Source organism: Cibotium barometz, chromosome 1 (assembly GCF_041138505.1).
Source record: "Cibotium barometz isolate CiBa-2024 chromosome 1, ASM4113850v1, whole genome shotgun sequence".
Taxonomy (NCBI): domain Eukaryota; kingdom Viridiplantae; phylum Streptophyta; class Polypodiopsida; order Cyatheales; family Cibotiaceae; genus Cibotium; species Cibotium barometz.
Window position 1 is genome coordinate 46032371 of NC_141046.1, and position 8659 is coordinate 46041029.

The following is an 8659-nucleotide window of genomic DNA, read 5'->3' on the forward strand; positions in this document are numbered from 1 at the left end:
GTGAAGGTTGGGAGGTAACCTAACTTTCATTTTAGTACTAACTCATGCATTTATAGTGGGAATGTAGATTTCTTGCACGGGGCATTGTCAGCAGTGTTGTGCCCAACCAGCTATAAGACAGTAACTTAAAAGCATGTTAGAGAGATGATGAGATGGGTAGGGAATACATATTGGTTGGCACCATATATTGGTCTTTTCTATTTTTGATATTGGTTGGCACTATATATTGTAATCAATTTCTTTGACTCGGGAAAGATGTCAATGCACCTTTTATTTTGAGAGGAAGAGACTTGAAAGATGAGAATATGGAGGTTTGCACCATCGTAAGTTGAAAGGTCTGTCTTTTCTAGATCTTTGATCAACACCCATGCGTGAATATGTGTCATGTTCCATGAGTATGTGTCATGGTGTGTGTGTGTGTGTGTGTGTGTGTGTGTGTGTGTGTGTGTGTTTTGCGTTTGATCTTCTTCCTTCAATTTTTTTTAAAAATGATATTGGGGGACGGCAGCAGCTACTAAAAGGATTGTTTTTAGATCTTAGTGATTTCAGCAGCTACTAAAAGGATTGTGTTTAGATCTTAGTGATTTAAGGGTTAAGATCTTTTATGAGGGACCGGGCATATGTATAATAAATTAAGGTTATATATACTAGGCTTCTTAATATTCTCTATAATTCTCATATGTAAAAGCAGGAAGGAGACGTTTCAAAAACAATGGAGTGCAACTAAACCAGGATATCACTCTAATGAGTGATTGAATCTAGGTTAAGGTGGCATTGTGTGGTTAAGATAGAATTATGTTAGTTGGCAGGCTCTAGTGTGAATGGGTATTGTACCACTCTGACCAGCAAGGGGTGTGAATTCGAACCGCGACACTTCTATTATACGTGACCCAAAAAGAAAGCCACATTAAAGAATAGGCAAGTAATAACTTGGGGAGTTTGATATTGTGTGCTCCTCTTACTCAGCTTGTCCCTTTCTCTCCAAAATCTCTAGAGTTGCACTAGAGGTAACTTGAATGGTTGAGCTGAAAGCAAAAGAATGCAAGCTATTGGGTTTTAGACATGATTGATCTCTCTAAACTAGGTCATATTTTCACATTGAGTCAACATCGAGGAAGCCAAGCACGAACAGCAAAAAATCTGATGTTGCTTTGTTCCACAAGCTCTATTATTTAGACGATTGTGACATGACATGTGGAAGAGCTTGTGGTAAGGGCTACAATGGCATTGTGTTCAACTATCATACAGTATTGCTTGATTTTTACTTTGCATACAAGTCAAGCCAAACTAGCCACCATCACCCTACGTTAGATACAAGTGTTAGAAATAAGCAAATAATCATCCATCAAAAAATAGTGTGCAAAAGGTTCTAAGGTTTTGGGCATTTTGGGTGCTCACTTTTATGTATTTTATTCATTTTTGGAATATCTTTGGGTGCTCACTGCTCACTTTTATGTATTTTATGCATTTTTGGAATATCTTTGGGTGCTCACTGCTCACTTTTATGTATTTTTTAGTTCATCCAAAAATACATAAAAGTGAGCACCCAAAAATATTCCACAATAGAGAAATCAATCTGGCTTGTTCTTACTTTTGTCATTTATGTGTGTCCATGTCTTGTGTTAGTATCATTAGTATAATCACCACTTCTTTTCATCTTCGGTTCTTTTCAAACCCTAATTCTAGCTTGGTATGATAAGCCATTATCTCTAGCTATCATTGGTAAGCCATAATTATATTTTCATTAGCCATAACAATCTCTCTCCTCTCTATGCAAAAAATGTAGCTTTCGCTAATTTGCTTGTTTCTCACTCCTTATAGCTTCTCTTTAAAAACCAAGCATAGGACCTATAAGCTAACTCATAGGACTTCCACTACATCAAAGGGCTCAGTCTAATTCAAACAACAACAAAAAAAAGTTATTTTTTTAGGGGAAAAATGTAACAGTAAAAGCACAATATTTGTGCCTACTTTTTGTATTGATCAAGTTCCTTTGTCATCAACAATTGGGTGTACAAGGAGTTGGCACACCAAATCTTGAAGCAAAGTATCCACACCGGTTAAGGAGAACAAAGTGTTTCATGGGTTTCGGTCCACCATCATTAAGGAAATGATAAGCGCACTAAGTGTTTCATCAATTTTACACCACCATCATTAAGAAAAATGATTAATACTAATCATTTTGAGAGTTTCAAGCTTCAAATCACAAGTTTGTGTTGCTCTAATTGTGATTACATCATTGCCTCTCATTTGGTGCATGATTCTCATCCTCCAATACATACTAGTTTTTATATTTATCTTTATAGGGGGGAGATTTTTTCTGATCATCATTAAGTATGTTGTTAAGTTTTAAAGCTCTGTATACGGTAGTGCCATTGAAGATAATCTTGGTAAGACCTTCCCATATGAAAAAATGGCATTTCATTCCATGATTTTTGATGGTAATGTTGTTTACACTTACCAAATGAAGATCATTCTTTTACTCCAACAAAAGCATCGACCAAGAGTAAAGCCCAACGATGAAAAGGATTTCTCCATCAAAAGGAGGTCATCAGCATCAAGCAATGCAAGCACTGAAGAAGAATCGGCCTTCAAAGAAGAGGCCAACCTTTCTCAAGATTATGAATGAATCTTCTAAAAGGCTTCCTTGAACCAAAGCAACTCACATAATATCCCTACTCTTTTGTAAAGCCTCACCTTGACTAACCAAGCCACAAATTGCTAGGTAAATCCAAATGTGTCAAATGGCTAAGGTGACGAAACTAAAGCCAAAGATTGCTTTGTTAATCCACACATCTAGAGTGATGGCATTTGGGGGGAGTGTTAGAAATAAGCAAATAATTATCCACCAAAAAATAGAGTGTGCAAAAGGTTCAAAGCTTGTAAGGTTCTAAGATTTTGGAACATCTTGACGAATATTCTTGGGTGCTCACTTTGATGTACTTTTGGTGCCTATAAAAGGCTTAGCCCACTAATAGAGAAATCACTCTTGTGGCTCTTGGCTCATTTCACTTTTGCCATTTGTGTGTGTCACTTTTGCTAGTGTCATTATTCTTAATCATATTCATTAGCAAAGATCACCAGGCTTAATCAACAATCCTTTCCACCTTGCTGTCTCTATTAACCGTGATTCCAGCGACAACTAGACCCAACCAATCACATCACCCAATTGAAATAATATTAGACTAAACATAATACCAAGTGGTGAAGAATAAAGTCCTCGATACCTAAGTAAAGGCACCAAAAATTGATTAGGATAGGTTACATTGTAGATTATGACATTGTTCTCTCTCTCTCTCTCTCTCTCTCTCTCTCTCTCTCTCTCTCTCTCTCTCACACACACACACACACACACACACACATAAATCTATTAGAGGCATACCTGAATAAGTGGATTAAGAGCAAAGCCAAGCACAAAGGGTAAATATTATATTGTTACTTTGTGGATTTTCGTATACAAACCCACAGGTGGCTTGAATCAGCTAAAGGTGGAAGAGCTAGACGCAGCTAGGGATACGGGCCACAATTACACTGTTTAACAGAGAGACGTCACATTAATAGACCGATGCATGATTCACATGTACAAAAAAATAAGAGTAGCGGTACCGCTCTAAAACAATCTATGTACATTTGTATGTGGGATTAAGAATTTACATGATATAAGCATTAGTCTCTCTATCTCCACTTTTTGTTTTTGTTTTTTGAGCCGAGGTCAGCGACAAGAACGCTCGTCTCTGAGACTCGAGCAGAGAAACACTTTTGTCATTAGCTTCGTCGTCTCGGTCTTGTGAGAACGGTTTCGCTACTTCCTTAAGGCGTGACCTCGGAAGACCCATTAACTGGGCATGATAGCGACCAAGAACTCTCGAAGGAGCCCAGGTACTGTGGGACTTGCCATTAGGCTCTCTCTATCTCCACTCTAGTTAAGTATTCTCTATATGCCAAAATGTTGTGCCATGTATCACTACTAGTCTAACAAGGGAATCAAAAAGAAGTGCCTTGGTTTGAACCTACTGAAAATGGGCTTGAAATTATCTCTCTCAAGGTGTGCCGACAATGCAAAACCTCTCACTATGGGGGCTAGTGTTGTCATAAAATGACAGGCTAAAACATGAATGTATATGATCTTACAATCTCTACGTGCTCTCCATCAAATGTGTAAGTAGCCAAGTCTATGTGGAAGATCATTACCTTGTTATTACCAAGGTTTACTATGAGGTCTCTATCATGAAAACCTTCTATAATGCATCGAAGTGATGTTGTAATCCCTTTTTAAAGAGCGATAAGAGTTCCACATAATCTTCCTAAAAATGACAAAGGCCACCATCTTTGCTAGTGTAGATCCATAAAGATCCAACCCCTCCAAAAGAATAGATGAAATTAGCCAGTTCATAAAGTCCAAAGAGTGTATGTGAGAAAGGGTATCCCTTTTCATCTCAATTACTCTATCGATTACTCTAAGCATTCTCTCATTAATGTGTAGTTTCACCCTCATCATATACTACCAATGTGACCCATATCACCAACACTTCTACCTCTAGCAATCTCAATTTAGCTCATAGGAATCTATCCATAAATCCACAAAAGAACAAAATATTTTTTCCTTGGCGCTTAGCTTCCTCATTCATGGCTGTCTATATAAAAAATATGGTCCAATCTAGAATGTTCCCATTTAAATCTTTCTTGTTTAATGGCTCACTCCTTTTTGCTTTTAACCCAATCTTTCAAGTGAGCCTCTAGTGTAGCTGCATAAATTTCTAGTGTAGCGCCTACATGATGTCGATCTGTGGCCACATAGTGATACCATCCTCCTCTAGAATCTCTCGTAGAGCCACAACAATGTTAATAAACAAGGGTCAAATCTCCTTATGTTATCTGAGAAGGTTATGGAAAATCTGGTCGAGGGTGTTTGCTCTTAGTAATAAATTGAGCCCTCTTTTGGTCACTCATTTCGTGCTAGGTATTGAGGGGGCTTGGATTGCCTAGTTCTTGCTCCTCATTATCAAAATATAGAAGAAGTCATTCGATTATACAGGCTTGAGAGGCGTCCATGTAGCCTTGGTTCTGGGGGTATGCCCTCACGATGCTTGGAACTTCATTGAATACATTCCTAAACATCTTTTATCCTCGTATTGTTGATTTTCCACTTTTATTATTATTATCAATCTTTATTTTGTATGTTTCTTTATCAATGATTCTAGAAATAACACTTTAGTGATTTTTATATAATTCTTTATTAATCTTTATTAATCTTTATTAATCTTTTTATATAATTCTTTATTAATCTTTTTTTATATGTTTTTTTATCAAAGGCTACTAATAAGTAGAAAGCTCAAGCTTCAACCTCAAAGCAAGAAAGAGCTTGAGGTGAAAGTCCCAAAGGCTACCGAATCAAAACCAAAGGTCTAAAATAGGAAAATATCAAAGAGCACGTGAAAATGTAACGCACAATCAAGGATTATGACGTCATGATTATTGAAAGTGGTTTGGACAAGAGCTCCAAAAGTTGTATTCCTTGCAATGTGAAGAAGCCTTTGCCTCTGGAACCAATTCACTTAGATCCTGCATTGCTAGTAGTGGTGAAGGAGGACTTAGTAGTTGTTCGGTATTTTGGAGTCTCTTGTGTCTATATGTCCGCCCGATGTACGTGTAACCATCTATATATGTCTGTATAGGTGTGAACATCTCATATATGTGTAAGTGTACCTACATATGTGAGAACACCTTCTTATCTAGATAAGATAAAGTGTGTGCCATGTGTCATGTTCCCATATGTGTGAACACCATATTATTTGGATAAGATAAGTGTGTGCCATGTGTCATGTCCCCATATGTGTATGTGATTTATATGAGTGAAAAGATAAGGTTTGTAACTTGTAAAAAAGCATGCACTTGGTGTAGGTCACATTGATCGAATCAATCTACATTGAGTAGTGCAATCGTCTCTCTTTAGAGCATTGAATTTCTGTCTCTAACTCTCTCTAAAGCATTAGGTCTCTCTCTTTCCTAGTGTTGCATTCTACCGACGTTAGTACCTCTCTCTCTCTCTCTCTCTTATTGCTTGAACACTCGGTGCAGTAGGAGGTTCCATCCTCCTTAGCATTGTAGACCCCTAACTCTATTAGGACCTACAATTGGTATTAGAGCGCGGGTTTTAGGGGGGGTCTCTATTTTTTTAGAGTTTTTTTGTACTCTTATGTGCAACACCTTAATCTGCCGCCGTCGTCGTCATCATCGACCTTCCATGTACTCGTGGTTGCTATCAATCTCCAGCTGGTGGTCTTGAGGAGCATCATCTACAGCAGCTCCATGCTATGCAGCACGGCCGCGAACATCTACTTCTGGTCTCCGACCTCCGTGCTCTTGTTCGCTTCTTCACGTCTCCTCTTGGTTCGCAGCTTTGACTCCGCCAACCATCTTTTTGTCATCATCTCTGCAAACCATGCAGCAACACTCTTCATCATTGCTGCATTTTTCCTTCAGTTGTTCATCTTCTACTGTCTCTTCACTCCCATGTACCAACATCGTCATCATCAGTAAAGCTCTTCTCTCAAAAAAAATAGGGTTTTCAGAATTTGGAGCTTTTTCAATTCAAGGTAATAATTCTCTAATTAAGCTCTCATGCTTTCAAGTTATTTGGGACTTTCTACAAAATTGAGCCATTAGCACAAACATAAAGCTCCTGTGAAAATAAATTTGGGGGTTTAATTGGCCAATTGGAGCCTCTTGTAGCACATTGGAGTCTTCATATGGGTTGGTAGCATGGAAAAGACGTTGAAAAAGCCGCGTCGGACGCCACCATGATCAGGGGGAGATTTCACCCTCATTTCCTCAGAATTTGTAATTTCTATTTTATGTATGTAAAGTGAGGGGTTCTTTGCCCAGGTTCTCTCTCAAAAACTGAAAAATAATCATGTGTGTTATGTTGTCCCGCCTAAATGTTTGTATCCCCTTGTGTTATAAAAGGCTCCGTATTTTTCTAGTTTAGCCTAGTGAGGAGCCAAGGGATGACTTAGTGCTAGCCTAGCTACCTCGAACTCACCCAAATATGAGAGACTACCATGGCATCAGAGGTCAAATGGTGAGTCTAGCTTTGAAGCATGGTGGATGGGGTAGGTGGTAGAGCAAAAGGCTCGCACGCTATGGTTTGTCATAGCATAGCTATGGTAGGTACGGGTTTACTACAGCATGGCTATGGTAGTTGATGCTAAGCTATGGAGGGTAGAACATCATGGAGTGTGTGGAGTGATAACATCATGGCTATGGTAGTTGATGCTAGGCTATGGAGGGTAGAACATCATGGAGTGTGTGGAGTGATAACAAGAAGAGAAAAAGCCTAGAGAGAGAAAAATAATATTTACACGACTCAATAAATATTGGATTTGATTAGATGTGATATGAACTACACCAAGTATATGCTTTTATTGGTCGCAAACCTTATTGTTTGACTCACATAAATCATGCTCACATATGGGGACATGACACATGGCACACACTTATCTTATCCAAATAAGAGGGTATTCACACACATATAGGCACACTTACATATACATGGGGTGTTCACACCTGTACAAACACATAGATGGTTACACATATACCCATAGGTAAACGTGGTGGGGACATACAAGACACAAGAGACTTCGAAATACCCAACAAACTCCCCTTTAGAATGAGGGTGGAGTTATAAGGAATAGCCTTTATACTTACGGTGATTTGGGCTCACTGGCACCACGTGATGCAAAAGATCACAATGGCCATACTTGGCGTGATACAACAGATCACAACCAAGCCTACAAATGGAGTTTGACGACACATAAGATCCTTCCCCCAACTCAAAATAGGGTTGGCAAGGAAATTACATAGCCTTTTATAACACAAGGTGATACAAACATTTAGGAGCCAAAACATAGCATACACACAAGATCATTTTTTAGATTTTGGGGGATATCCCAGGCAAAGAAACTTGACTCACACAGATTTTTTGAAAATTACAAATTAAAGTGAATTCCCCCCTTGATGCCAATGGTGTCACCTTTTCCAACATCTTTTCCAAAGCAATAGAAGCTTGGGCTGCCATTTTAGGCTCACGAGCCAAGGCAGAGGACCCGGAATGGCACAAGTCTGAAGTAGAAGAGATAAATTCCCAAATTTTCATCGATACATCGGCTTTAATTTGATGTAGGAGGGCCAATTTTAAGAAAGCCCCAAATTGGGTAGTTGCTCCAATTTAAGGATTTTCTCCATGATCGAAAAAAGGCCCAAATTTCTAATACTATGGGTGCTCTTTAATGCTATACAAACAACTTTTTTAAAAACCCCCCAAATTTTATGCATATGAGGCTTTGATTTTGACAATTTTACCAAAAAAATCAAAAACACCTCAATTTTAATTGATGCACGAGCTTTAATTTTGGTCAATTTCCCTAATTTTTCAGAAACCCCTAATTTACTTCATTACCATTGTTGAAGTTACATTGCATCTTTCCCACCTCTCTCGTATGTCTTCTCTAGCCAACATTGTGTTTATATTGCCAACCAAGGGCTATTAAATGAAACTCTCAACATTCTTGAGTATGTGACTACAATCTAGTAGATGACTAATTGACAGATACCTCTCTCTTATAAGAAAGGTGATGTAAGATAGATATCCATTTTCATT